The following is a 27,576-nucleotide window of genomic DNA, read 5'->3' as shown; positions in this document are numbered from 1 at the left end:
CAGAGAGTGCAATGGCACCACTGGGGATGCACTGCAGTGAGTCCAGAGTGCACTAGCACCACTGGGGATGCAGAGCAGTGAGTCCAGAGAGTGCACTGGCACCACTGAGAATGCATTTCAGTGAGTCCAGAGAGTGCCGTTCCAGCCTCGGCATCCGCTCCAGCCGAGTCAACCCCGCGGTAGCCCCTCCAGCCGCGGCAGACGCTCCAGCCGCGGCAGCCGCTCCAGCCCCTCTAGACGCGCCAGCCTCTCCATCCGCGGCAGCCGCTCTAGCCGCGGCAGCCGCTCCAGCCGTTCCAACTGCGGCAGCCGCTCCAGCCGCTACCGAGTGGAGCGGCTGCCACGGCTGGAGGGCTACCGCGGCTGGAGCGGCTGCCGCGGCTGGAGCAGTGCAGTGAGTCCAGGGAGTGCAAAGGCACCAGTGGGGATGGAGTGCAGTGAGTCCAAAGACTTCACTGTCACCACTGGGAATGCAGTGCAGTGAGTCCAGGGAGTTCACTTGCACCACTGGGGATGCAGCGCAGTGACTCCAGAGAGTGCACTGACACCACTGGGGATGCACTTCAGTCAGTCCAGTGAGTGTACTGGCACCACTGGGGATGCAGTGCAGTGAGTCCAGAGAGTGCACTGGCACCACTGGGGATGCAGTGCAGTGAGTCCAGAGAGTGCACTAGCGCCACTGGGGATGCAGTGCAGTGAGTCCAGAGAGTGCACTGGCACCACTGGGGATGCACTGCAGTGAGTCCAGAGAGTGCACTAGCGCCACTGGGGATGCAGTGCAGTGAGTCCAGAGAGTGCACTGGCACCACTGGTGATGCAGTGCAGTGAGTCCAGAGAGTGGCGCTCCAGCCTCGGTTTCCGCTCCAGCCGCGTCAACCGCTCCAGCCGCGGTAGCCCCTCCAGCCGCGGCAGACGCTCTACACGCTTCAACCGCGTCAGCCTCTCCAGCCGCGTTAGCCCCTCCAGCCGCGGCAGCCGCTCCAGCCGCGGCAGCCGCTCCAGCCTTCCAGCCGCGGTAACCGCTCCAAACGCGGCAGGAGCTCCAGCCGCGGCAGCCGCTCCAGCCGCTCTAGCCGCGGCAGCCGCTCCAGCCGCTACCGAGTGGAGCGGCTGCCACGGCTGGAGCGGTTGCCGCGGTTGGAGCGCCTGCCGCCTTTGGAGCGGCTGCCGCGGCTTCCGCGGCTGGAGCGGCTGCCGCGGTTGGAGAGTCTGCCGCGGCTGCCGAGGCTGGAGGGCTTCCGCGGCTGGAGCGACTGCCGCGTTTGGAGCGGCTGCCGCGGCTGCCGAGGCTGGAGGGCTACCGCGGCTGGAGCGACTGCCGCGGCTGGAGTAGTGCAGTGAGTCCAGAGAGTGCACTGGCACCACTGGGGATGCAGTGCAGTGAGTCCAGAGAGTGCACTGGCACCACTGGGGATGCAGTGCAGTGAGTCCAGAGAGTGCACTGTCACCTTTGGGGATGCACTGCAGTGTCTGCAGAGAGTGCCCTGGCACCATTAGGGATGCAGTGCAGTGAGACCAGAGAGTGCACTGGCACCACTGGTGATGCACTGCAGTGAGTCCAGAGAGTGCACTGGCACCACTGTGGATGCAGTGCAGTGAGTCCAGAGAGAGCACTGGCTGCACAGGGGATGCAGTGCAGTGAGTCCAGAGAGTGCACTGGCACCACTAGGGATGCACTGCAGTGAGTCCAGAGAGTGCACTGGCACCACTGGGGATGCACTGCAGTGAGTCCAGAGAGTGCACTGGCAACACTCGGGATATAGAGCAGTGAGTCCAGAGTGCATTAGCTCCACTGGGGATGCATTGACGCGAGTCCAGAGAGTGCACTGGCACCACTGGGGATGCACTGCAGTCACTCCAGAGAGTGCACTGGCACCACTGGGGATGCAGTGCAGTGAGTCCAGAGAGTGCACTGGCACCACTGGGGATGCAGTGCAGTGAGTCCAGAGATTGCACTGGAACCACTGGGGATGCTGTGGCGGGAGTCCAGAGAGTGCTTTGGCACCACTGGGGATGCAGTACAGTGAGTCCAAGGAGTGCACTGGCACCACTGGGGATGCAGCGCAGTGACTCTAGAGAGTGCACTGGCACCACTCATGCTGCACTGCGGTGAGTCCAGAGAGTGCACTGGCACCAATGGGGATGCAGTACAGTGAGTCCAGAGAGTGCACGGGCTCCACTGGGTATGCAGTGCAGTGAGTCCAGAGAGTGCACTGGCTCCACTGGGGATGCACTGCAGTGAGTCCAGAGTGCACTGGTACCACTGGGGATGCACTGCAGTGAGTCCAGAGAGTGCACTGGCACCACTGGGGATGCACTGCAGTGAGTCCAGAGAGTGCACTGGCACCACTGGGGATGCACTTCAGTGAGTCCAGAGAGTGCACTGGCACCACTGGGGATGCAGTGACGCGTGTCCAGAGAGTGCACTGGCACCACTGGGGATGCAGTGATGCGAGTCCAGAGAGTGCACTGGCACCACTGGCGATGCACTGCAGTCACTCCAGAGAGCGCACTGGCACCACTGGGGATGCGCTGCAGTGAGTCCAGAGAGTGCACTGGCACAACTGGGGATGCAGCGCAGTGACTCTAGAGAGTGCACTGGCACCACTGCGGATGCGGTACAGTGAGTCCAGAGAGTGCACTGGCACCACAGGTGATGCACTCCAGTGAGTCCAGAGAGTGCACTTGCACCACGGGGGATGCAGTGCAGTGAGGCCAGAGAGTGAACTGGCAGCATTGGGGTGCAGTGCAGTGAGTCCAGAGAGTGCACTGGCACCACTGGGGATGCAGTGCAGTGAGTCCAGAGAGTGCACTGGCACCACTGGGGATGCACTGCAGTGAGTCCTGAGAGTACACTGGCTCCACCGGGGATGCACTGCAGTGAGTCCTGAGAGTACACTGGCTCCACCGGGGATGCCCTGCAGTGAGTCCAGAGAGTGCACTGGCGATGCAGTGCAGTGAGTCCAGAGAGTGCACTGGCACCACTGGGGATGCAGCGCAGTGAATCCAGAGAGTGCACTGGCCCCACTGGGGATGCACTGCAGTGAGTCCAGAGACTGCACTGGCACTAATAGGGATGCAGTGCAGTGAGTCCAGAGAGTGCACTGGCACCGCTGATAATGCACTTCAGTGAGTCCAGAGAGTGCACTGGCACCACTGGGGATGCAGTGCACTGAGTCCAGAGATTGCAATGGCACCACTGGGGATGCAGTTCAGTGAGTCCAGAGAGTGCACTGGCACCACTGGGGATTCAGTGCAGTGAGTCCAGAGAGTGAACTGGCACCACTGAGAATGCACTTCAGTGAGTCCAGAGAGTGCACTGGCACCACTGGGGATGCACTGCAGTGAGTCCAGAGAGTGCACTGGCACCACTGGGGATGCACTGCAGTGAGCCCAGAGAGTGCACTGGCACCAGTGGGGATGCACTGCAGTCAGTCCAGTGAGTGCACTGGCACCACTGGGGAAGCAGTGCAGTGAGTCCAGAGAGTGCACTGGCACCACTGGGGATGCAGTGCAGTGAGTCCAGTGAGTGTACTGGCACCACTGGGGATGCACTGCAGTGAGTCCAGAGAGTGCACTGGCACCACTGAGAATGCACTTCAGTGAGTCCAGAGAGTGCACTGGCACCACTGGGGATGCACTGCAGTGAGTCCAGAGAGTGCAGTGGCACCAGTGGGGATGCACTGCAGTGAGTCCAGAGAGTGCACTTGCACCACTGGGGATGCAGCGCAGTGAGTCCAGAGAGTGCACTGGCACCACTGGGGATGCACTGCAGTGAGTCCAGAGAGTGCACTGGCACCACTGGGGATGCGATGCTGGGAGTCCAGAGAGTGCTTTGGTACCAGTGGGGATGCAGTGCAGTTACTCCAGAGACTGCACTGGCATCACCGGGGATGCAGTGCAGTGAGTCCAGAGAGTGCACTGGCACCACTGGGGATGCAGTGCAGTGAGTCCAGAGATTGCACTGGCACCACTGGGGATGCAGTGCTGTGACTCCAGAGAGCGCACTGGCACCATTGGGGATGCACTGCAGTGAGTCCAGAGAGTGCACTGGCACCACTGGGGATGCAGTGCAGTGAGCCCAGAGAGTGCACTGGCACCAGTGGGGATGCACTGCAGTGAGTCCAGTGAGTGCACTGGCACCACTGGGGAAGCAGTGCAGTGAGTCCAGAGAGTGCAGTGGCACCACTGGGGATGCAGTTTAGTGAGTCCAGAGAGTGCACTGGCACCACTGGGGATGCAGTGCAGTGAGTCCAGAGAGTGTACTGGCACCACTGGGGATGCACTGCAGTGAGTCCAGAGAGTGCACTGGCACCACTGGGGATGCAGTGCAGTGAGTCCAGAGAGTGCACTGGCACCACTGGGGATGCGGTGCTGGGAGTCCAGAGAGTGCTTTGGTACCAGTGGGGATGCAGTGCAGTGAGTCCAGAGACTGCACTGGCACCACCGGGGATGCAGTGCAGTGAGTCCAGAGAGTGCACTGGCACCACTGGGGATGCAGTGCAGTGAGTCCAGAGATTGCACTGGCACCACTGGGGATGCAGTGCTGTGACTCCAGAGAGCGCACTGGCACCACTGGGGATGCAGTGCAGTGAGTCCAGAGAGTGCACTGGCACCACTGGGGATGCACTGCAGTGAGCCCAGAGAGTGCACTGGCACCAGTGGGGATGCACTGCAGTGAGTCCAGAGAGTGCACTGGCACAAAAGGGGATGCACTGCAGTGAGTCCAGAGAGTGCACTGGCACCACTGGGGATGCAGTTTAGTGAGTCCAGAGAGTGCACTGGCACCACTGGGGATGCACTGCAGTGAGTCCAGAGAGTGCAGTGGCACCACTGGGGATGCACTGCAGTGAGTCCAGAGAGTGCACTGGCACCACTGGGGATGTAGTGCAGTGAGTCCAGAGAGTGCACTGGCACCACTGGGGAAGCAGTGCAGTGAGTCCAGAGAGTGCAGTGGCACCACTGGGGATGCAGTGCAGTGAGTCCAGAGAGTGCACTGTCACTACTGGGGATGCAGTGCAGTGAGTCCAGAGAGTGCACTGGCACCACTGAGAATGCACTTCAGTGAGTCCAGAGAGTGCACTGGCACCAATGGGGATGCACTGCAGTGAGTCCAGAGATTGCACTGGCACCACTGGGGATGCAGTACAGTGAGTCCACACAGTGCACTAGCACCACTTGGGATGCAGTGCAGTGAGTCCAGAGAGTGCACTGGCACCACTGTGGATGCAGTGCAGTGAGTCCAGAGAGTGCACTGGCACCACTGGTGATGCACTGCTGTGAGTCCAGAGAGTGCTCTTGCACCACAGGGGATGCAGTGCAGTGACTCAAGAGAGTGCACTGGCAGCACTGGGGATGCAGTGCAGTGAGTCCAGAGAGTGCACTGGCACCACTAGGGATGCAGTGCAGTGAGTCCAGAGAGTGCAATGGCTCCACTGCGGATGCACTGCAGTGAGTCCAGAGAGTACACTGCCTCCACTGGGGATGCACTGCAGTGAGTCCAGAGAGTGCACTGGCACCACTGGGGATGCACTGCAGTGAGTCCAGAGAGTGTACTGGCACCACAGGGGATGCAGTGCAGTGAGTCCAGAGAGTGCACTGGCACCAGTGGGGATGCACTGCAGTGAGTCCAGAGAGTGCACTGGCACCACTGGGGATGCACTGCAGTGAGTCCACAGAGTGCACTAGCACTACTGGGGATGCAGTGCAGTGAGTCCAGAGAGTGCGCTGGAACCACTGGGGATGCAGTGCAGTGAGTCCAGAGAGTGCACTGGCACCACTGGGGATGCAGTGCAGTGAGTCCAGTGAGTGTACTGGCACCACTGGGGATGCAGTGCAGTGAGTCCAGACAGTGCACTGGCACCACTGGGGAAGCAGTGCAGTGAGTCCAGAGAGTGCAGTGGCACCACTGGGAATGCAGTGCAGTGAGTCCACAGAGTGCACTGGCAGCACTGGGGATGCAGTGCAGTGAGTCCAGAGAGTGCACTGGCACCACTGGGGATGCAGTTCAGTGAGTCCAGAGAGTGCACTGGCACCACTGGGGATGCACTGCAGTGAGTCCAGAGAGTGCACTGGCACCACTGGGGATGCACTGCAGTGAGCCCAGAGAGTGCACTGGCACCAGTGGGGATGCACTGCAGTCAGTCCAGTGAGTGCACTGGCACCACTGGGGAAGCAGTGCAGTGAGTCCAGAGAGTGCACTGGCACCACTGGGGATGCAGTGCAGTGAGTCCAGTGAGTGTACTGGCACCACTGGGGATGCACTGCAGTGAGTCCAGAGAGTGCACTGGCACCACTGAGAATGCACTTCAGTGAGTCCAGAGAGTGCACTGGCTCCACTGGGGATGCACTGCAGTGAGTCCAGAGAGTGCAGTGGCACCACTGGGGATGCAGTTTAGTGAGTCCAGAGAGTGCACTGGCACCACTGTGGATGCAGTGCAGTGAGTCCAGAGAGTGCACTGGCACCACTGGTGATGCACTGCTGTGAGTCCAGAGAGTGCTCTTGCACCACAGGGGATGCAGTGCAGTGACTCAAGAGAGTGCACTGGCAGCACTGGGGATGCAGTGCAGTGAGTCCAGAGAGTGCACTGGCACCACTAGGGATGCAGTGCAGTGAGTCCAGAGAGTGCAATGGCTCCACTGCGGATGCACTGCAGTGAGTCCAGAGAGTACACTGCCTCCACTGGGGATGCACTGCAGTGAGTCCAGAGAGTGCACTGGCACCACTGGGGATGCACTGCAGTGAGTCCAGAGAGTGTACTGGCACCACAGGGGATGCAGTGCAGTGAGTCCAGAGAGTGCACTGGCACCAGTGGGGATGCACTGCAGTGAGTCCAGAGAGTGCACTGGCACCACTGGGGATGCACTGCAGTGAGTCCACAGAGTGCACTAGCACTACTGGGGATGCAGTGCAGTGAGTCCAGAGAGTGCGCTGGAACCACTGGGGATGCAGTGCAGTGAGTCCAGAGAGTGCACTGACACCACTGGGGATGCAGTGCAGTGAGTCCAGTGAGTGTACTGGCACCACTGGGGATGCAGTGCAGTGAGTCCAGACAGTGCACTGGCACCACTGGGGAAGCAGTGCAGTGAGTCCAGAGAGTGCAGTGGCACCACTGGGAATGCAGTGCAGTGAGTCCACAGAGTGCACTGGCAGCACTGGGGATGCAGTGCAGTGAGTCCAGAGAGTGCACTGGCACCACTGGGGATGCAGTTCAGTGAGTCCAGAGAGTGCACTGGCACCATTGGGGATGCACTGCAGTGAGTCCAGAGAGTGCACTGGCACCACTGGGGATGCACTGCAGTGAGCCCAGAGAGTGCACTGGCACCAGTGGGGATGCACTGCAGTCAGTCCAGTGAGTGCACTGGCACCACTGGGGAAGCAGTGCAGTGAGTCCAGAGAGTGCACTGGCACCACTGGGGATGCAGTGCAGTGAGTCCAGTGAGTGTACTGGCACCACTGGGGATGCACTGCAGTGAGTCCAGAGAGTGCACTGGCACCACTGAGAATGCACTTCAGTGAGTCCAGAGAGTGCACTGGCTCCACTGGGGATGCACTGCAGTGAGTCCAGAGAGTGCAGTGGCACCACTGGGGATGCAGTTTAGTGAGTCCAGAGAGTGCACTGGCACCACTGGAGATGCAGTGCAGTGAGTCCAGAGAGTGTACTGGCAACACTGGGGATGCACTGCAGTGAGTCCAGAGAGTGCACTGGCACCACTGGGGATGCACTGCAGTGAGTCCACAGAGTGCACTAGCACTACTGGGGATGCAGTGCAGTGAGTCCAGAGAGTGCGCTGGAACCACTGGGGATGCAGTGCAGTGAGTCCAGAGAGTGCACTGGCACCACTGGGGATGCAGTGCAGTGACTCCAGAGAGTGCACTGGCACCACTGGGATGCACTGCAGTGAGTCCAGTGAGTGCACTGGCACCACTGGGGATGCAGTGCAGTGAGTCCAGACAGTGCACTGGCACCACTGGGGAAGCAGTGCAGTGAGTCCAGAGAGTGCAGTGGCACCACTGGGGATGCACTGCAGTGAGTCCAGAGAGTGCACTGGCAGCACTGGGGATGCAGTGCAGTGAGTCCAGAGAGTGCACTGGCACCACTGGGGATGCAGTTCAGTGAGTCCAGAGAGTGCACTGGCACCACTGGGGATGCACTGCAGTGAGTCCAGAGAGTGCACTGGCACCACTGGGGATGCACTGCACTGAGCCCAGAGAGTGCACTGGCACTAGTGGGGATGCACTGCAGTCAGTCCAGTGAGTGCACTGGCACCACTGGGGAAGCAGTGCAGTGAGTCCAGAGAGTGCACTGGCACCACTGGGGATGCAGTGCAGTGAGTCCAGTGAGTGTACTGGCACCACTGGGGATGCAGTGCAGTGAGTCCAGAGAGTGCACTGGCACCACTGAGAATGCACTTCAGTGAGTCCAGAGAGTGCACTGGCACCACTGGGGATGCACTGCAGTGAGTCCAGAGAGTGCAGTGGCACCACTGGGGATGCACTGCAGTGAGTCCAGAGAGTGCACTGGCACCACTGGGGATGCAGTGCAGTGAGTCCAGAGAGTGCACTGGCACCACTGGGGATGCGGTGCTGGGAGTCCAGAGAGTGCTTTGGTACCAGTGGGGATGCAGTGCAGTTACTCCAGAGACTGCACTGGCACCACCTGTGATGCAGTACAGTGTGTCCAGTGAATGCACTGGCACCACTGGGGATGCAGTGCTGTGACTCCGGAGAGCGCACTGGCACCACTGGGGATGCAGTGCAGTCAGTCCAGTGAGTGCACTGGCACCACTGGGGATGCAGTGCAGTGAGTGCAGAGAGTGCAATGGCTCCACTGGGGATGCACTGCAGTGAGTCCAGAGAGTGCACTGGCACCACTGGGGATGCAGTGCAGTGAGTCCAGAGATTGCACTGGCACCACTGGGGATGCAGTGCTGTGACTCCAGAGAGCGCACTGGCACCACTGGGGATGCAGTGCAGTGAGTCCAGAGAGTGCACTGGCACCACTGGGGATGCAGTGCAGTGAGTCCAGTGAGTGCACTGGCACCACTGGGGATGCAGTGCAGTGAGTCCAGAGAGTGCACTGGCACCACTGGGGCTGCAGTGCTGTGAGTCCAGAGAGTGCACTGGCACCACTGGGGATGCACTGCAGTGAGTCCAGAGAGTGCACTGGCACCACTGGGGATGCAGTGCAGTGAGTCCAGAGAGTGCACTGGCACCACTGGGGATGCACTACAGTGAGTCCACAGAGTGCACTGGCACCACTGGGGATGCAGTGCAGTGAGTCCAGAGGTTGCACTGGCACCACTGGGGATGCAGTGCAGTGAGTGCAGAGAGTGCACTGGCACCACTGGGGATGCACTTCAGTGAGTTCAGAGAGTGCACTTGCACCACTGGGGATGGGTTTCAAGCCAACTGCATTAACCGCTCATGCTTCTTTCTTATGAGACGTTAGTAAACCAATTACATAGCCTTGTCAAGACTAAATCACAGGTAAAAATCCTGTACATCTCATGTGGCCAACCACTCCCAACTAGGATTCCAAGAACCAGGAGTTTCGGTGAAAATAGGGCTAGTGCTATTAGAGGGGTGATTATTAGGGTAAGCCCTAAGCTGTCTTTAATGGAGAAGTATGGGTGGAATGGGATTTTGTCGCAGTCTGATACGATTCCTAGTGGGTTATTTGAGCCTGATTCGTGTAGGAAGGTTAGGTGGACTAGGGTGATTCCTGCAATTAGGAAGGGCAGTAGGAAGTGGATGGCGAAGAATCGGGTTAAGGTTGGATTGTCTACTGAGAATCCTCCTCAGGCTCATTCTACTAGAGTTTGCCCAATGTACGGGATGGCTGAGAATAGGTTGGTGATTACGGTGGCCCCTCAGAATGACATTTGTCCTCATGGTAGGACATACCCTACGAAGGCAGTTGCTATTAGGGTGAGTAGGAGGATTACTCCTGTGTTTCAGGTTTCTTTGTATAGGTAGGAGCCGTAGTAGAGGCCTCGTCCGATGTGTAAGTAGATGCAGATAAAGAAGAGCGAAGCACCGTTGGCGTGGAGGTTGCGGATGAGCCATCCGTACTGGACGTCTCGGCATGTGTGAGCTACTGAGGAGAAGGCGAGTGAAGTGTCTGCGGTGTAGTGTATGGCTAGTAGCAGGCCTGTTAGGATTTGTGTGGCTAAGCAGATGGCTAGAAGGGAGCCGAAGTTTCATCAGGCAGAGATGTTGGAGGGGGCGGGTAGGTCGATTAGGGAGTTGTTGATTATTTTTAGTAGGGGATGGGATTTGCGGATGTTAGGGGCCATTAGTGAGTCTGTGTGTTATTAGGATTATTACCAGGATGGAGAGGGCGAAGGATCCTAGGTAGGCCTTAATTAGCCCTGTGTGTATTGAGGTTGCGGCTTTGCTTGCGGCTACTTGTAGTTCAGCAAGGCCCTCTGGCCCTATTTTTTTGAGTCAGGAGAGGTCGATCAAGTGTAGGGCAATGTTTTGTCCCTTTTCTAGTAGGTTTTTGGAGAAGAATCGGTGTACTAGGGGGTTGAAGTACCCTAATGCAGAGGAGAAGTTTATGAGGGGGTTTGGTTTGGGGTGAGTGAGGGTGTGTGTTATGTTCGATAGTTCTAGGGCTAGGATGATTCCTAGGATTGTTATGAGGATGGCAGCGGTTTTGGTGATAAGGGGTATGGTTATTGGGGGGGTTTTGGTTGGTGTGATGAAAGAGGTAATGATTATTCCTGCTGTAATGCTGCCTAGGGCGAGTCGGGTTAGGGGGGCGGTGATTAGTGGGTTGTTTTCGTTTATTGATACTATTGGGGGGATTCGGGTTTGTCCAGCTTGGACTAGGATGGTTATGCGGATGCTGTAGGTTGCGGTGAATGCTGTGGCTATAAGGGTTAGGAGTAGGGCTCAAGTATTTAGGTATGATGTGTTTAAGCTTTCGATGATGAGGTCTTTTGAGTAGAATCCGGCTAGGAATGGGGTTCCTATCAGCGCCAGGTTTCCGATGGTTAGGCAGGAAGTAGTGACTGGGAGTATTTTCTGTAGGCCTCCTATCTTTCGGATATCTTGTTCTCCGTTTAGGTTGTGGATGATAGACCCTGAGCATAGGAATAGTATGGCTTTAAAGAAGGCATGGGTTGAGATGTGTAGGAAGGCTAGTTGTGGGAGGTTTAGTCCGATAGTGACTATTATTAGTCCTAGTTGGCTGGATGTTGAGAAAGCAATGATTTTTTTGATGTCATTTTGGGTTAGGGCGCATGTGGCAGCGAATAGGGTTGATAGAGCACCTAGGCATAGGCAGGCAGTTAGGGCTGTCTGGTTGGTGGCTAGCAGGGGGTGCATGCGGATGAGCAGGAAGATTCCGGCTACTACTATGGTACTGGAGTGCAGTAGGGCTGATACTGGGGTGGGGCCTTCTATTGCTGCGGGCAGTCATGGGTGGAGTCCAAATTGGGCGGATTTTCCTGCGGCTGCGAGGATTAATCCTATGAGGGGGAGGATTGGGGTTTGGTGGGGGTGTACGGCTTGTTGGATCTCTCAGGTGTTGAATGTTGAAGCTAGTCATGCTATGCTCAGGATCAGTCCGATGTCTCCGATTCGGTTGTAGATTACGGCTCGTAGGGCGGCGGTGTTGGCATCTGCTCGGCCTTGTCATCAGCCGATGAGAAGGAAGGACATGATTCGTACTCCTTCCCAGCCTACGAATAGGAGGAATATGTTGTTTGCGGTTGTTAGGAGGAGTATGGCGACTAGGAATGTCAGTAGGTAGGTGAAAAATTTTGTTACGTATGGCTCTGAGGCCATGTATCATATGGCGAATTGTAGGATTGATCATGTTACAAATAGGGCGATTGGAAGAAATGTTATTGAGTATTGGTCTATTTTTAGGCTCAGGGGGATTTTAAAGTTTATAATGAATTTTCACTCCCAGTGGCAGGTGACAGATTCTACTCCTGAGTAGATGAATGCGGTTGTAGGGGCTAGGCTAATTAGGAATGCGGTTTTAACAGCGCGGGTGGTGGCTTGTGGGGTGTTTTTAAAGTTTTTAAATAGAAATGGCAGGATGATTGGGGTTAGGAGGATTGTCAGCGTGAGTAGTGTGAGGGAGTTGATTAGTAGTGTGGGGTTCACTACTTTTACTTGGATTTGCACCAAGATGGGTGGTTCCTAAGACCAGTGGATTGCTGTTATCCTTTAAAAGTAAGGGGGCTGAGGTTTTAGGCTCAGATGTAAGAGTTAGCAGCTCTTGTTGGTTAAACCCTCCCCTCGGCAGGTAAGAAGGTTTGAACTTCTATTCTTAGAATCACAGTCTAATGTTTGGTTTAAACTATACTTGCATGAGGGGATTCCGGAGATCAGTTCGGGTTTGAGGATTAGGAGGAATATTGGGATAATGTGGAGTGTTATGAGCAGGTGTTCTCGCGTGGTTGAGTTTTGCATAGATGTGATGTGGGAGGGGATTGAGCCTCGTTGGGTCATTAGTAGTATGAATAAGGTGTAGGAGGCGGTTAGTAGGGTTGCGATTCCTGTTAGGATGATCGTGAAGGCAGATCAGTTGAATAAGGTGATTATAATGGTTAGCTCTGCTATGAGGTTTGTTGTTGGGGGTAAGGCTATGTTTGTTAGATTGGCCAGCAATCATCAGGTAGCTATGAGTGGTAGGAGAGGTTGTAGGCCTCGTGTGAGTAGTAGAATTCGGCTGTGCGTACGTTCATAGTTTGTGTTGGCTAGGCAGAATAGTATGGAGGAAGTTAGTCCATGGGAAATTATTAGGATCATTGCCCCTGAGAATGATCAGTGGGTTTGGATTATTCCTGCGGCGATAACTAGGCCTATGTGGCTAACGGATGAATAAGCGATTAGTGATTTTAGGTCTGTCTGTCGTAGGCAGATTGAGCTAGTCATTAGGGCGCCTCATAGGGCCAGGGTTAGGAAGGGGTAGTGCAGGAGGTTGGACAGTGGGCCCATAAATAGAGTGACTCGTATAATTCCGTATCCTCCTAGCTTTAGTAGTAGGGCGGCGAGGAGTATTGAGCCTGCGATGGGTGCTTCTACGTGGGCTTTTGGCAGTCAGAGGTGTAGGCCGTATAGTGGGGCTTTTACTATGAATGCTATGAGCAGTGCTAGACCTGATAGTATTCCTGTCCATGAGGTGGATAGGGTTGGGTGGGTTAGTTGTAGGGTTGGCAGGTGCAGGGTGCCAATTTTCACGTATAGGTGTATGATTGTGATTAGCAGGGGTAGAGAGCTTACTGGCGTGTAGAATAGCAGGTAGATGCCAGCGCTTAGGCGTTCTGGTTGGTTCCCCCATCGGGTGATTAAGATTAGGGTGGGAATGAGGGTTGCTTCAAATGAGATGTAAAATAGTGCTAGTTCTGTGGTGGAAAAGGCTAGTAGGATGAATGGCTGGACTGCGACTAAGGTTGAGATAAAGATTCGTTTGCGTTGTAGGGGTTCTTGTTGCAGGTGGTTTTGGCTTGCTATGATTATGAGTGGGAGTAGTCAGCAGGATAGTACTAGGAGGGGGGATGAGATTTGGTCAATTCCTGTTCAGTTGGATAAAAATTTGTAGGGGTAGTAGGTTGGGATTAATCACTGTAGGCTTAGGGCAGCGATTAGGAGGCTGTATAAGGTGGTGTTAGTCCATAGAAATTTTGGTGGAGACAGCAGGGCTGTTGGAAGAAGTATGATTGTGGGTAGGATGATTTTTAGCATTGCAGGAGGTTTAGGTTGTGTAGATGGTCGGAGCCATGTGTGCGGGTGGAGGCTACTAGGATGGCCAGGCCTGTGCCCGCCTCACACGCTGAGAAGGTTAGCATGAGAATTGGTACCATGGTGAATGAGGAGACTTGGTTTTCGATGGATCATATTGATAGGCCTACGAATATCGATAATATTATGCTTTCAAGGCATAGTAGGGCGGATACTAGGTGGGTTCGGTGGAAGGCTAGTCCTAGTCCGCTGAAAATGAAGGCTGAGTAGAAGCTTAAATGTAGGGGCGACATAAGAAAGTTACAGGGTTGGCTGTAATCTGCTGGGTCGAAACCAGCTATCTTTTTGGTTAGACTAACTTTCTGTTATTCTGCTCATTCTAGGCCCCCTTGAATTCACTCGTAGGCCAGTCCGAGTGTTAGGAGAAGGAGGATCACTACAGTTCAGGTGAGGGTCATTAGGGGGGATTGGAGTTGGACGGCTCATGGCAGGGGGAGTAGGAGGGCGATTTCTAGGTCGAATAGGACGAACAGGATGGCTACTGAGGAAGAATCGGACTGAGAATGGTAATCGAGCAGATCCAAGTGGGTCGAATCCACATTCGTACGGTGAGAGTTTCTCTGAGTCGGGGTTTATTTGGGCGAGTCAGAAGTTTAATGCGGTTAGGGCGGCGCTTAGGATTGATGATAGGGCGAATATGAACATGAGTGCGTTCATTGCTCTCCTCTGGGTTTATACCAGATTCTAGAGATTGGAAGTCAATTGTAATTAATATACTAGAAGAGCAAGATCCTCATCAGTAGATGGTTATGTAGAGGAATAGTCAGATGACGTCTACGAAGTGTCAGTATCAGGCTGCTGCCTCGAATCCGAAGTGGTGGTCTGATGTAAAGTGGAACTTGATCAGTCGGAAGAGGCAGACGGTCAGGAAGGAGGATCCGATGATTACGTGGAGTCCGTGGAATCCAGTGGCAACGAAGAAGGTAGATCCGTAGACGCTATCGGCGATTGAGAATGGGGCTTCGTGGTATTCTATTGCTTGTAGGGCTGTGAAGTAGAATCCCAGGAGGATCGTTAGGGTTAGGGCGTGGATGGCGTGTTTTCGGTTTCCTTCTGTGATGCTGTGATGGGCTCACGTTACGGTAACGCCTGAGGCTAGTAGGATGGCTGTGTTTAGTAGGGGGACTTCTATCGGGTTGAGTGGTTTAATTCCTGTTGGGGGTCATTGGCCTCCTAGTTCTGGGGTTGGGGCCAGGCTCGAGTGGAAGAACGCTCAGAAGAACCCTAAGAAGAAGAATGCTTCGGATGTGATGAAAAGGATTATGCCGTATCGTAGGCCTTTTTGGACTGTGGGAGTGTGATGGCCTTGGAAGGTGCTTTCTCGTACAATGTCTCGTCATCATTGGAGTATTACTAGGAGTATTGAGATGAGGCCTAGGTTTAGTAGTATGGATGAGTTGTAGTGGAATCACATGATTAATCCTGAGGTTGTGAGTAGGGCGGCGGCTGCCCCGAAGATTGGTCAAGGGCTTGGGTCAACTATGTGGTATGAGTGTGCTTGGTGTGCCATTAGATGTTTTCTTGTAAGTATAGGCTTAGAAGGAGCACGAAGACGTAGGCCTGGATTATGGCTACTGCTACTTCTAGGATGGTTAGGAGTAGTAGGATGATTATTGTTAGGATGGATACTGCAGGAAGGGTGGGTATTAATGCAATGGAGGCTGTAGAGATGAGTTGGATGAGTAAGTGTCCTGCTGTAAGGTTGGCTGTAAGGCGGACTCCGAGGGCTAGGGGGCGGATTAGTAGGCTGGTTGTTTCGATCAGGATTAGTGCGGGGATTAGGGGTGTAGGGGTACCTTCGGGTAATAGGTGGGCTAAAGAGGCTGATGGTTGGTTTCGTAGGCCTGTTAGTAGTGTGGCGAGCCATAGTGGGAAGGCTAGGGCTATGTTCATAGATAGTTGGGTGGTTGGGGTGAATGTATATGGAAGGAGGCCTAGAAGGTTGATTGTAAGAAGTATGATTATTAGGGATGTAAATATTATGGCTCATTTGTGGCCATTTTTGTTGAGTGGGACTATTAGTTGTTTTGTGATTAGGTGAAGGAGTCATGTTTGGATAGTAGAAAGGCGGTTGTTGATTCATCGGTTGTTTGGGGACGGGAATAGTAGGGCTGGGAAGAGTAGGGATAGTAGGATTAAGGGGATGCCGAATAGATTGGGGCTGGAAAATTGGTCAAAGAAGCTTAGGTTCATGGTCAGGATCATGGTGTGGGTTTGGTAGTGAGGGAGGTCTTATTTGATGGGGGGTTGGTTGTGGTGAAGGCTAGTAGTTTTGGTTGGATGAGGAGTGCTAGGGTTAATCAGGTTATAATTATGATTGAAAATCATGGTGCGGGGTTAAGCTGTGGCATATCATTAAGGAGGGGGAAGTCCCTCTTTGGCTAGCTTAAAAGGCTAGTGCTGTTGCATAGCTTCTTAATGATTAGGATGATGATAGAAGGGACGATCAGGCCTCGAAATGTGGGAGTGGGGTTGATTCTACTACAATGGGTATGTAGCTGTGATTAGCCCCGCAAATTTCTGAGCATTGTCCGTAAAAAATCCCAGGCCGGGTGGTAATGAATGAAGTTTGGTTTAGTCGGCCTGGGATTGCGTCTGTTTTAACTCCGAGCGTTGGGACTGCTCAGGAGTGGAGTACGTCTCCTGCAGTAATGATCACGCGGATGGGGGATTCTATTGGGATAACTACGCGGTGGTCAACTTCTAGCAGTCGGAAGTGGCCGTTGGGTAAGTCTGGGGTGGGCACTATGTAGGAGTCGAATGATAGGTCTTTGAAGTCTGTGTATTCGTAGCTTCAGTATCATTGGTGGCCGATGGCTTTTAGGGTGAGGTCTGGTTCATCGATTTTGTCCATTATGTAGAGGATTTGTAGGGATGGGAGGGCGAGGAGTACCAGGACGATAGCAGGTAGGATTGTCCACATCAGCTCTACTTCTTGGGCGTCTACAGCATTGGACGAGAGTTTTTCTGTTAGTATGTGGGCTAAAAGGTAGAGAACTAGGCTGCAGATAGCTAGGGCAACGATTAGGGCGTGGTCGTGGAATTCAACGAGTTCTTCTATGATGGGTGATGAGGCGTCTTGGAATCCTAGTTGGGAGTGGTTGGCCACATGAGATGTACAGGATTTTTACCTGTGATTTAGTCTTGACAAGGCTATGTAATTGGTTTACTAACGTCTCATAAGAAAGAAGCATGAGCGGTTAATGCAGTTGGCTTGAAACCAGCATGTGAGGGTTCGATTCCTTCCTTTCTTGTACTTGGACGAAGGCCGGTTCCTCGAAAGTATGGTATGGGGGAGGGCAGCCGTGGATTCATTCAACGTTTGTGGTAGTTAGTTCTGGTTGTAGGACTTTTCGTTTGGCCGAAAAGGCTTCTCAGATGATGAATATTAGTATGATTACGGCTACTATTGAGATTAGGGAGCCGATGGAGGAAATGGTGTTTCATAGTGTGTAGGCGTCGGGATAGTCCGAGTATCGTCGGGGTATTCCTGCTAGGCCTAGGAAGTGCTGGGGGAAGAACGTTAGGTTTACTCTTGTAAATATTACCCCGAAGTGGGCTTTTGCTCATGTTTGGTGTAGGGTAAACCCAGTGAGTAGTGGGAATCAGTGAGTAAATCCTGCTAGAGGCCATCCTAGTATAGGTAGAAGGTAAGTAAGGCCAATTTGGGGCTGTAAACTAGGATGATGGCGATTCAGCCTAAGTGGGAGATGGACGAGAAGGCTAGGATTTTGCGTGTTTGTGTTTGGTTCAGTCCTATTCAGCCTCCTAGTGCTGTTGAGGCTAGGGCCATGGCGGTGAGTAGAGCTGGGTCGAGGGATTTGGATGTTAGTAGGAGCAGGGTTAGTGGGGGGAATTTTATGAGGGTCGAGAGTAGCAGGGCTGTTATTAGTGGCGATCCTTGTAGTACTTCTGGGAATCAGAAGTGAAATGGCACTAGGCCCAGTTTAATAGCGATTGCTGCTGTCAGTAGTAGACAGGAGGTTGGGTGGTTTATTTGTGTGATGTCTCATTGGCCAGTGACTCAGGCATTGGTTATGCTAGAGAATAGGACCAGGGCGGAAGCAGCTGCTTGGGTTAGGAAGTATTTCGTTGCGGCTTCTACTGCTCGTGGGTGGTGGGATTTGGCAATTAGGGGAATGATGGCTAGTGTGTTGATCTCCAGTCCTGTCCAGGCCAGAACTCAGTGGTTGCTGGAAATTGTGATTGTGGTGCCCAAGATGAGGCTGAAGGTTGTGATTGGGGTCGCGTAAGGGTTCATTAGTAGAGGAGGGGGTTAAACCATCATTTTCGGGGTATGGGCCCGATAGCTTGATTAGCTGACTCTACTAGAAAATAATATAAGGGAAGTATGGAGAATTTTGATTTCTCTTGTGTGGGTTCAATTCCTACTTTTCTAAGGTCAACAGGAAATGAGAGGGCTGTTATACCTCTATGTTCACTTTATCATAGTGACCCTTTGTAGTTCAGGCACATTTCCTTATGTAAGGAGGTAGGCCTGCATAGCAGATAGGTATGCTGATGTGTCAGAGGCACAGAGCTAGTGTGAGGGGTAGGAAGTTTTTTCATAGTAGGTGCATTAGTTGGTCATATCGGAATCGTGGGTATGAAGCTCGGACCCATAAGAAACCAGAAGATAGTAGGAGGACTTTTGTGGCTAGGATGACGGGGAATAGTTCTGTGGGTGGCCCTAGGGCGCTTGGGTTTAGGAATATGATGGCTGTAAGTGTATTTATTAGCATAATGTTCGCATATTCAGCTAGGAAGAATAAGGCGAAGGGTCCTGCGGCGTATTCAACGTTAAACCCTGAGACTAGCTCAGATTCGCCCTCTGTGAGGTCAAAAGGAGCTCGGTTTGTCTCTGCTAGGGTGGATACGTATCATATTATTGCTAGGGGTCATGAGGAGAAAATGAAGTATAGAGGCTCCTGTGCGACGGCAAAGGAGCTGAGTGTGTAGCTTCCGCTTAGTATGATTATTGATAGCAGGATTATGGCCAGTGTCACTTCGTATGAAATGGTCTGTGCTACTGCCCGTAGGGCTCCGATTAGTGCGTATTTTGAGTTCGAGGCTCAGCCTGATCATAGGACTGAGTAGACGGCTAGGCTTGACATGGCTATTAGGAAGAGAACTCCGAGGTTTAGATCTGCTAGGGGAAATGGGAGTGGTAGTGGTGCTCAAGTGGTGAGGGCTAGGACAAGGGCTAGTATTGGTATCAGAATGAATAGAAGTGGGGAAGAGGTAGAGGGTCGGATGGGCTCTTTGGTAAATAGTTTCAGTCCGTCCGCAAATGGTTGAAGTAGGCCAAAAGGCCCGACAACGTTAGGGCCTTTGCGGGATTGTATGTAGCTTAGGATTTTCCGTTCTACTAGGGTTAGGAAGGCTACGGCAATCAGGATTGGGATGATGTATAGGAGGGATATAATGAGGCAGCTTAGTGTTGTTATTTGAATCATGGGTGAAGCTAGGGAGAGGATTTGAACCTCTGGGGAAAGGGCTTAAGCCTTCTGCACTTGCCGGGCTCTGCCACTCTAGCTGGTCCTTTTCTAGGATTGAAAGTGGTGGGGGAAGGCCCTCTTCACGGTTTAGTTGGTTTCACTGCTTAGAGGGGGGGGGCGTGCTTGTGGTATTGGCCCCACTTTCCCGGTCCTTTCGTACTGGGGAGAGTGTGTCATAGATAGAAACCGACCTGGATTGCTCCGGTCTGAACTCAGATCACGTAGGACTGTTAATCGTTGAACAAACGAACCCTTAATAGCGGCTGCACCATTAGGATGTCCTGATCCAACATCGAGGTCGTAAACCCCCCTGTCGATATGGGCTCTTGAGGGGGATTGCGCTGTTATCCCTGGGGTAGCTTGGTCCATTAATCAATTATATTGGGTCTGGTCACTGTTAGCACTTTGAGGGGTAGCTCTAGGTAAAGAGGTATGGTCTTGTTTTTGGAGGATTTGTTCTCCTCCAAGGTCGCCCCAACCGAAAAATATCGACCAAGCTCTGCGATGGTAGTGGCCCCAGTGGGGTTGATTGAGGATTCGCGGTGGTCGTTGATTTTTAAGTTCCACAGGGTCTTCTCGTCTTATGTTCACATCCCCGCTTTTGCACGGGGAGATCAATTTCACTGATTATCTGTGAGAGACAGTTAAGACCTCGTTTAGCCATTCATACAAGTCTCGATTTATGGGACAATTGATTGCGCTACCTTTGCACGGTTAGGATACCGCGGCCGTTAAACCTAAGTCACCGGGCAGGCATCACCTTCAATACTTGTTTAATTTGCTGAAGGCTATGTTTTTGGTAAACAGTCGGGCCTTATTAATTTGCCGAGTTCCTTTCACAGATTTTAATCGCTCTTATAGGCGCTCCTGAGTCGGGTTAACAGGGTTAGTTAATACGTGGTCTTGTAGGGGTTTTTGTATCTGTCTAGGTCTGTTAATAATGTTTCTATGTAAGCTTGCGCCGTTAGAGGGGTGTGGCCCTGAGTTACTTATTTTAGCATTAATTCTCCTATATTCATAGGTTGACCTGTTTGTGATAAGGGAATCATCTTATTTTGGTATTTTTAGGTGGTGGAGCTTTGACGCACTCTTTTTTGATGGCTGCTTTAGGGCCCACGGTAGGATCAGTAGTAAGAATTATCCGCTAGTCGAGGTTGTGTCCTTTTTTAATGGAGCTGTCCCTCCATTAAATAGCTCTTAATCATCTCATTAGGGTTCAGGATGTCCGGTAGGGAGGATTAAGGGGGAACTTAGATTCGTTTCACAGGTAACCAGCTATCACCCAGCTCGGTTGGCTTTTCACCTCTACTGACAAGTCATCCCACTCTTTTGCAACAGAGACGGGTTCGCTCTCTTTAACTGCTTGAAAGTAGCTCGCTTGGGTTTCGGGGGGGCAAACTTTAGTTCACTTTGCTTGGTTGTTCTCGCTAAACCATGATGCAAAAGGTACAAGGGTTGATCTTTGCTGTCTGTCGCTTTGATTGTTTCACTGCTATTTCATCTTTCCCTTACGGTACTGGGGTCTCTATCGCGTCTAAGTGTCTTTTCTATCGCCTATACTAAGACTGTAAAATGCTTTAGTTTAATTAGTTTAGTAAATTCTTTAGTTTTGGTGTACTATTTGTGTGGTTGAGCTAGAGGGGGGGCTTCAAGACGATCCGGTCTAGTAGATATCTTTCAGGTGTAAGCTGAGTGCTTTGGTGTTATAGCTACGTCTTGATATTCTAAGTACACCTTCCGGTACACTTACCTTGTTACGACTTACCTCATCTTCAGCGTATTTATGGTATTAGTTATGTGGGATGTGGCTTTTGAGGAGGGTGACGGGCGGTATGTACGTGCCCCAGGGCCGGCTTAAAGTAGGCTCTATTGTCCCACTTTACTGCTAAATCCGCCTTCCAGAAGTGGTTTCACGCTTCTTTCCGTGTGCCCTATGAATGGGGAATGTAGCCCATTTCTTCCACTCCATAGGCTATACCTTGACCTGTCTTATTAGCGGGGTGCTATTGTGTCCACTGTTGTGCTCTCATTCGAGGTGGGCTGGCGACGGCGGTATGTAGGCTGTGTTGGCAAGGGGTGGTTGGGTTAATCGGGGATTATCGATTGTAGAACAGGCTCCTCTAGGTGGGTTTGGGGCACCGCCAAGTCCTTAGAGTTTTAAGCGTTTGTGCTCGTAGTTCTCTGGCGGATACTTCGGTAAAGTAAGTATCAAGATTTAGGGCCAGGCATAGTGGGGTATCTAATCCCAGTTTGGGCCCTGGCTTTCGTGGGTTTAAATCAGTCGTTAGTTCCTAAGATCATCTTAATGGTGTGTTTAGGTGCATCTTGGGCTTATGACAGCTCAGTTGCATTTTGATCTTAGTTAGCTAGGATAGGCATTTTACCACTCTTTACGCCGTGTCAATAGGACGGTTGATTTGGGTTTCTTGTATGACCGCGGTGGCTGGCACAAGATTTACCAACCCTTGAAGTTAGGCTGTTGCTATAACTAAGTCAAGTTTGCACTCATTGCTTAATGTTAATTACTGCTGAATACCCGTGGGGGCGTGGCTTAGCGAGGCGTCTTGGGCTACTACTTGGGTGTGCCTGATACCCGCTCCTCAAGGCCTGTATGGGGGTAGGTGGTCGAGGGCGTTTACACTGGGGCGCGGATACTTGCATGTATATATTTAGCAAAAACCAACCGTAAGGTTAGGACTAAGTCTTTTGTCCGCAGGCATGTTTTATGCCATCTTGGCAACTTCAGTGCCATGCTTTGTGTTAAGCTATGTGGACGGGGGTGTGGTTAGCTGATAGTTGAGTGGTGAGTGAGAGTGAAGTATATGAAATTATTGCTTGTGTTTACTATTTTTAGTACTGGAGTTTCTCTAATAAGTTTAAGTTATTTTGTATGTGTTTGTGTGTATATATACATCGTTCCGATGATGTCATGGAAGGGATGATTAATGGAGTTTTAGAGGTAGTTTGCTGGGATTGGGCGATGAAGGTTTATGCTACATGGTGGTTAGCGAAAGTTTACTGGTTTAGTTTGTGAAGCGCAGGGGTTGCGCTTAATGATTTGTTGTTTTGTGCTATGTCCAACGAGCATTCATCCAATAGCCCCATTTAACCCGGAGGGTGGAGGTAACATTAACTGAATGTGGTCAAAGTGCATCAGTGTCAGGATGATTCCCCATATACGCCAACCGTCTCATCGAGGGACCCTTGAAATATAGGATAGGCCGTGAGGCAGGTGTGTCCAGGCTTAGATTGTGGGACCCCCGAGATCACTGGGAATAGCCACCTGTGAGGTAACCCCGGAAAAAATAAGAGGAACCAGAGGCGCCAAAAAGCTGGAACATGCCGCGATTACGCATTGAGAAGGTGAAAGTACTCACAGATGCCACTTTGAAGGGCAAGGAGGGGTGAGTGAACCCAATGGATGGCCCTGACCGAGGAACCAGAGGCGCAAAAATGTGAGGAGGGCGAGGGGTTTAGGGGGAACGTATGGGCCTGAAGCTAGTCATACCGGACATTATGTGCAACGGGTTGCTGATTTCACGTGAGGAGTACGATTAATAAATCCGTCTGATACGAACTGCATGAGATATGTGGTGGAGAGTTGTTGTTGGAGCATGTCCTGTGAGCATTCATTAAAATGGGGTCTTGTTATGCGCTTGAGTGGAGTTGTATTGGGTGTTGTGGGGTATGGTCCTAGAACATTCATGCCGGGTGGTTTGGTAGGAGTGTGTTTAAGGGTTTAATGGCCGTGTACATGTATGGGTTTAGCACCTGCTTATAAGATAGTCCGTATATAATGTATATTACTGGTACTATAGTATGTATGTATATGGGGTATATAAATTTATGCACGAATATGCATAACCAAATACCCCCGCCTCGGGGGGGGAGGGGGGGGGGGTTAAGCATAATGGCATAGATGGGGTAGAATTATTGGGGGCTTGCGGTTAGTTCCTGTAGTTGAGAACAATGGCGGCTTTTCGAGCCGCAGGCCTCGGGTAGTGTCCGGGCAGGAATAATGACTTATTTTATGGTTTTTTTAGGGATTTGCTTTGCGGTGGGTGTTTTGGGTGTGGCGTCGAATCCTTCGCCGTATTATGGGGTTGTTGGTTTGGTGTTAGCGTCTGTGGCGGGGTGCGGGTGGTTGCTGGGCCTTGGGGTTTCGTTCGTGGCTTTAGTGCTGTTTATGGTGTATTTGGGGGGTATGCTGGTGGTGTTTGTTTATTCAGTAGCTTTAGCAGCGGAGCCTTTCCCTGGGGCTTGGGGGGATTGACGGGTGATTGGATGTGCAGTAGCGTTTGTGGCAATTGTTTTTGGGGGGTTGGTGTTTGGGGGGTTTATGGGGGCTTGGAAGTTCGGGGTTTCTACTGTGAATAATGTTGGGGTGTTTGTTGTTCGGTCGGATTTTAGTGGAGTTTCCATGTTTTATTCACATGGGGCAGGGATGTTTTTAGTGGCGGGTTGGGGGCTGTTGTTGACTTTGTTTGTTGTATTGGAGCTTGTGCGGGGGTTGTCGCGGGGTGCTATTCGGGCGGTTTAGGGGTTAGGGTCAGAGAATAGTTTATTGAAAATGCCAGCTTTGGGAGCTGGAGATAAAGGTTTGAGTCCTTTTTTTCTGAGTTTGGGGTACTCTAAGAAGTGGTAAGTCTTCAATCTTTGGTTTACAAGACCAATGTTTTTATAAACTATTAGAGTATTTAGCAGTTGAGTATTTTGTTTTCTAGGGCGCTTGCGGCGGGGAGGAGAAATAGGAGGATAGTGAAGTAGGCGATTGAAGCGAGTTGGCCGATGATGATGAATGGGTGTTCGACGGGTTGGCTTCCTACTCATGTTAGGACGAGGAGGTCGGCGACTAGTACTCAGAATAGGAGCTGGGAGAGTGGTCGGAATGTTATTGCTCGTTGTTTTGATTTGTGCAGGAATGGGATTAGGAATAGGATCAGTACGGAGGCGGCCAGTGCTAATACGCCTCCTAGTTTATTTGGGATTGAACGTAGGATGGCGTAGGCGAATAGGAAGTATCATTCTGGCTTGATGTGTGGTGGGGTTACTAGCGGGTTTGCTGGGGTGAAGTTTTCTGGGTCTCCCAGGAGGTTAACCGCTCATGCTTCTTTCTTATGAGACGTTAGTAAACCAATTACATAGCCTTGTCAAGACTAAATCACAGGTAAAAATCCTGTACATCTCATGTGGCCAACCACTCCCAACTAGGATTCCAAGACGCCCATCATAGAAGAACTCGTTGAATTCCACGACCACGCCCTAATCGTTGCCCTAGCTATCTGCAGCCTAGTTCTCTACCTTTTAGCCCACATACTAACAGAAAAACTCTCGTCCAATGCTGTAGACGCCCAAGAAGTAGAGCTGATCTGGACAATCCTAGCTGCTATCGTCCTGGTACTCCTCGCCCTCCCATCCCTACAAATCCTCTACATAATGGACGAAATCGACGAACCAGACCTCACCCTAAAAGCCATCGGCCACCAATGATACTGAAGCTACGAATACACAGACTTCAAAGACCTATCATTCGACTCCTACATAGTGCCCACCCCAGACTTACCCAACGGCCACTTCCGACTGCTAGAAGTTGACCACCGCGTAGTTATCCCAATAGAATCCCCCATCCGCGTGATCATTACTGCAGGAGACGTACTCCACTCCTGAGCAGTCCCAACGCTCGGAGTTAAAACAGACGCAATCCCAGGCCGACTAAACCAAACTTCATTCATTACCACCCGGCCTGGGATTTTTTACGGACAATGCTCAGAAATTTGCGGGGCTAATCACAGCTACATACCCATTGTAGTAGAATCAACCCCACTCCCACATTTCGAGGCCTGATCGTCCCTTCTATCATCATCCTAATCATTAAGAAGCTATGCAACAGCACTAGCCTTTTAAGCTAGCCAAAGAGGGACTTCCCCCTCCTTAATGATATGCCACAGCTTAACCCCGCACCATGATTTTCAATCATAATTATAACCTGATTAACCCTAGCACTCCTCATCCAACCAAAACTACTAGCCTTCACCACAACCAACCCCCCATCAAATAAGACCTCCCTCACTACCAAACCCACACCATGATCCTGACCATGAACCTAAGCTTCTGTGACCAATTTTCCAGCCCCAATCTATTTGGCATCCCCTTAATCCTACTATCCCTACTCTTCCCAGCCCTACTATTCCCGTCCCCAAACAACCGATGAATCAACAACCGCCTTTCTACTATCCAAACATGACTCCTTCACCTAATCACAAAACAACTAATAGTCCCACTCAACAAAAATGGCCACAAATGAGCCATAATATTTACATCCCTAATAATCATACTTCTTACAATCAACCTTCTAGGCCTCCTTCCGTATACATTCACCCCAACCACCCAACTATCTATGAACATAGCCCTAGCCTTCCCACTATGGCTCGCCACACTACTAACAGGCCTACGAAACCAACCATCAGCCTCTTTAGCCCACCTATTACCCGAAGGTACCCCTACACCCCTAATCCCCGCACTAATCCTGATCGAAACAACCAGCCTACTAATCCGCCCCCTAGCCCTCGGAGTCCGCCTTACAGCCAACCTTACAGCAGGACACTTACTCATCCAACTCGTCTCTACAGCCTCCATTGCATTAATACCCACCCTTCCTGCAGTATCCATCCTAACAATAATCATCCTACTACTCCTAACCATCCTAGAAGTAGCAGTAGCCATAATCCAGGCCTACGTCTTCGTGCTCCTTCTAAGCCTATACTTACAAGAAAACATCTAATGGCACACCAAGCACACTCATACCACATAGTTGACCCAAGCCCTTGACCAATCTTCGGGGCAGCCGCCGCCCTACTCACAACCTCAGGATTAATCATGTGATTCCACTACAACTCATCCATACTACTAACCCTAGGCCTCATCTCAATACTCCTAGTAATACTCCAATGATGACGAGACATTGTACGAGAAAGCACCTTCCAAGGCCATCACACTCCCACAGTCCAAAAAGGCCTACGATACGGCATAATCCTTTTCATCACATCCGAAGCATTCTTCTTCTTAGGGTTCTTCTGAGCGTTCTTCCACTCGAGCCTGGCCCCAACCCCAGAACTAGGAGGCCAATGACCCCCAACAGGAATTAAACCACTCAACCCGATAGAAGTCCCCCTACTAAACACAGCCATCCTACTAGCCTCAGGCGTTACCGTAACGTGAGCCCATCACAGCATCACAGAAGGAAACCGAAAACACGCCATCCACGCCCTAACCCTAACGATCCTCCTGGGATTCTACTTCACAGCCCTACAAGCAATAGAATACCACGAAGCCCCATTCTCAATCGCCGATAGCGTCTACGGATCTACCTTCTTCGTTGCCACTGGATTCCACGGACTCCACGTAATCATCGGATCCTCCTTCCTGACCGTCTGCCTCTTCCGACTGATCAAGTTCCACTTTACATCAGACCACCACTTCGGATTCGAGGCAGCAGCCTGATACTGACACTTCGTAGACATCATCTGACTATTCCTCTACATAACCATCTACTGATGAGGATCTTGCTCTTCTAGTATATTAATTACAACTGACTTCCAATCTCTAGAATCTGGTATAAACCCAGAGGAGAGCAATGAACGCACTCATGTTCATATTCGCCCTATCATCAATCCTAAGCGCCGCCCTAACCGCATTAAACTTCTGACTCGCCCAAATAAACCCCGACTCAGAGAAACTCTCACCGTACGAATGTGGATTCGACCCACTTGGATCTGCTCGATTACCATTCTCAGTCCGATTCTTCCTCAGTAGCCATCCTGTTCGTCCTATTCGACCTAGAAATCGCCCTCCTACTCCCCCTGCCATGAGCCGTCCAACTCCAATCCCCCCTAATGACCCTCACCTGAACTGTAGTGATCCTCCTTCTCCTAACACTCGGACTGGCCTACGAGTGAATTCAAGGGGGCCTAGAATGAGCAGAATAACAGAAAGTTAGTCTAACCAAAAAGATAGCTGGTTTCGACCCAGCAGATTACAGCCAACCCTGTAACTTTCTTATGTCGCCCCTACATTTAAGCTTCTACTCAGCCTTCATTTTCAGCGGACTAGGACTAGCCTTCCACCGAACCCACCTAGTATCCGCCCTACTATGCCTTGAAAGCATAATATTATCGATATTCGTAGGCCTATCAATATGATCCATCGAAAACCAAGTCTCCTCATTCACCATGGTACCAATTCTCATGCTAACCTTCTCAGCGTGTGAGGCGGGCACAGGCCTGGCCATCCTAGTAGCCTCCACCCGCACACATG

The 27,576-nt window shown here is 51.8% G+C and overlaps 2 long non-coding RNA genes across 2 annotated transcripts in view; one reads left to right on the top strand and one right to left on the bottom strand.

Annotated features, from left to right (window-relative positions):
* Positions 1-17,302, top strand: part of LOC310893322 — a 65,765-nt gene extending 48,463 nt beyond the window's left edge. Inside the window, exon 2 of the long non-coding RNA XR_014578902.1 lies at positions 9,553-17,302. This is a non-coding gene — a long non-coding RNA (uncharacterized lncRNA). The remainder of the gene's footprint in view (positions 1-9,552) is intronic.
* LOC310893324 overlaps positions 1-27,576 on the bottom strand; it is a 549,839-nt gene that overhangs the window by 351,154 nt on the left and 171,109 nt on the right. The window lies entirely within an intron of this gene.

The sequence above is a fragment of the Anser anser genome (assembly GCF_964211835.1).
Source record: "Anser anser genome assembly, chromosome: 2".
Lineage (NCBI taxonomy): Eukaryota > Metazoa > Chordata > Aves > Anseriformes > Anatidae > Anser > Anser anser.
The sequence above is the reverse complement of the archived record's forward strand: the minus strand, read 5'-3'. Positions and strand labels throughout refer to the sequence as shown.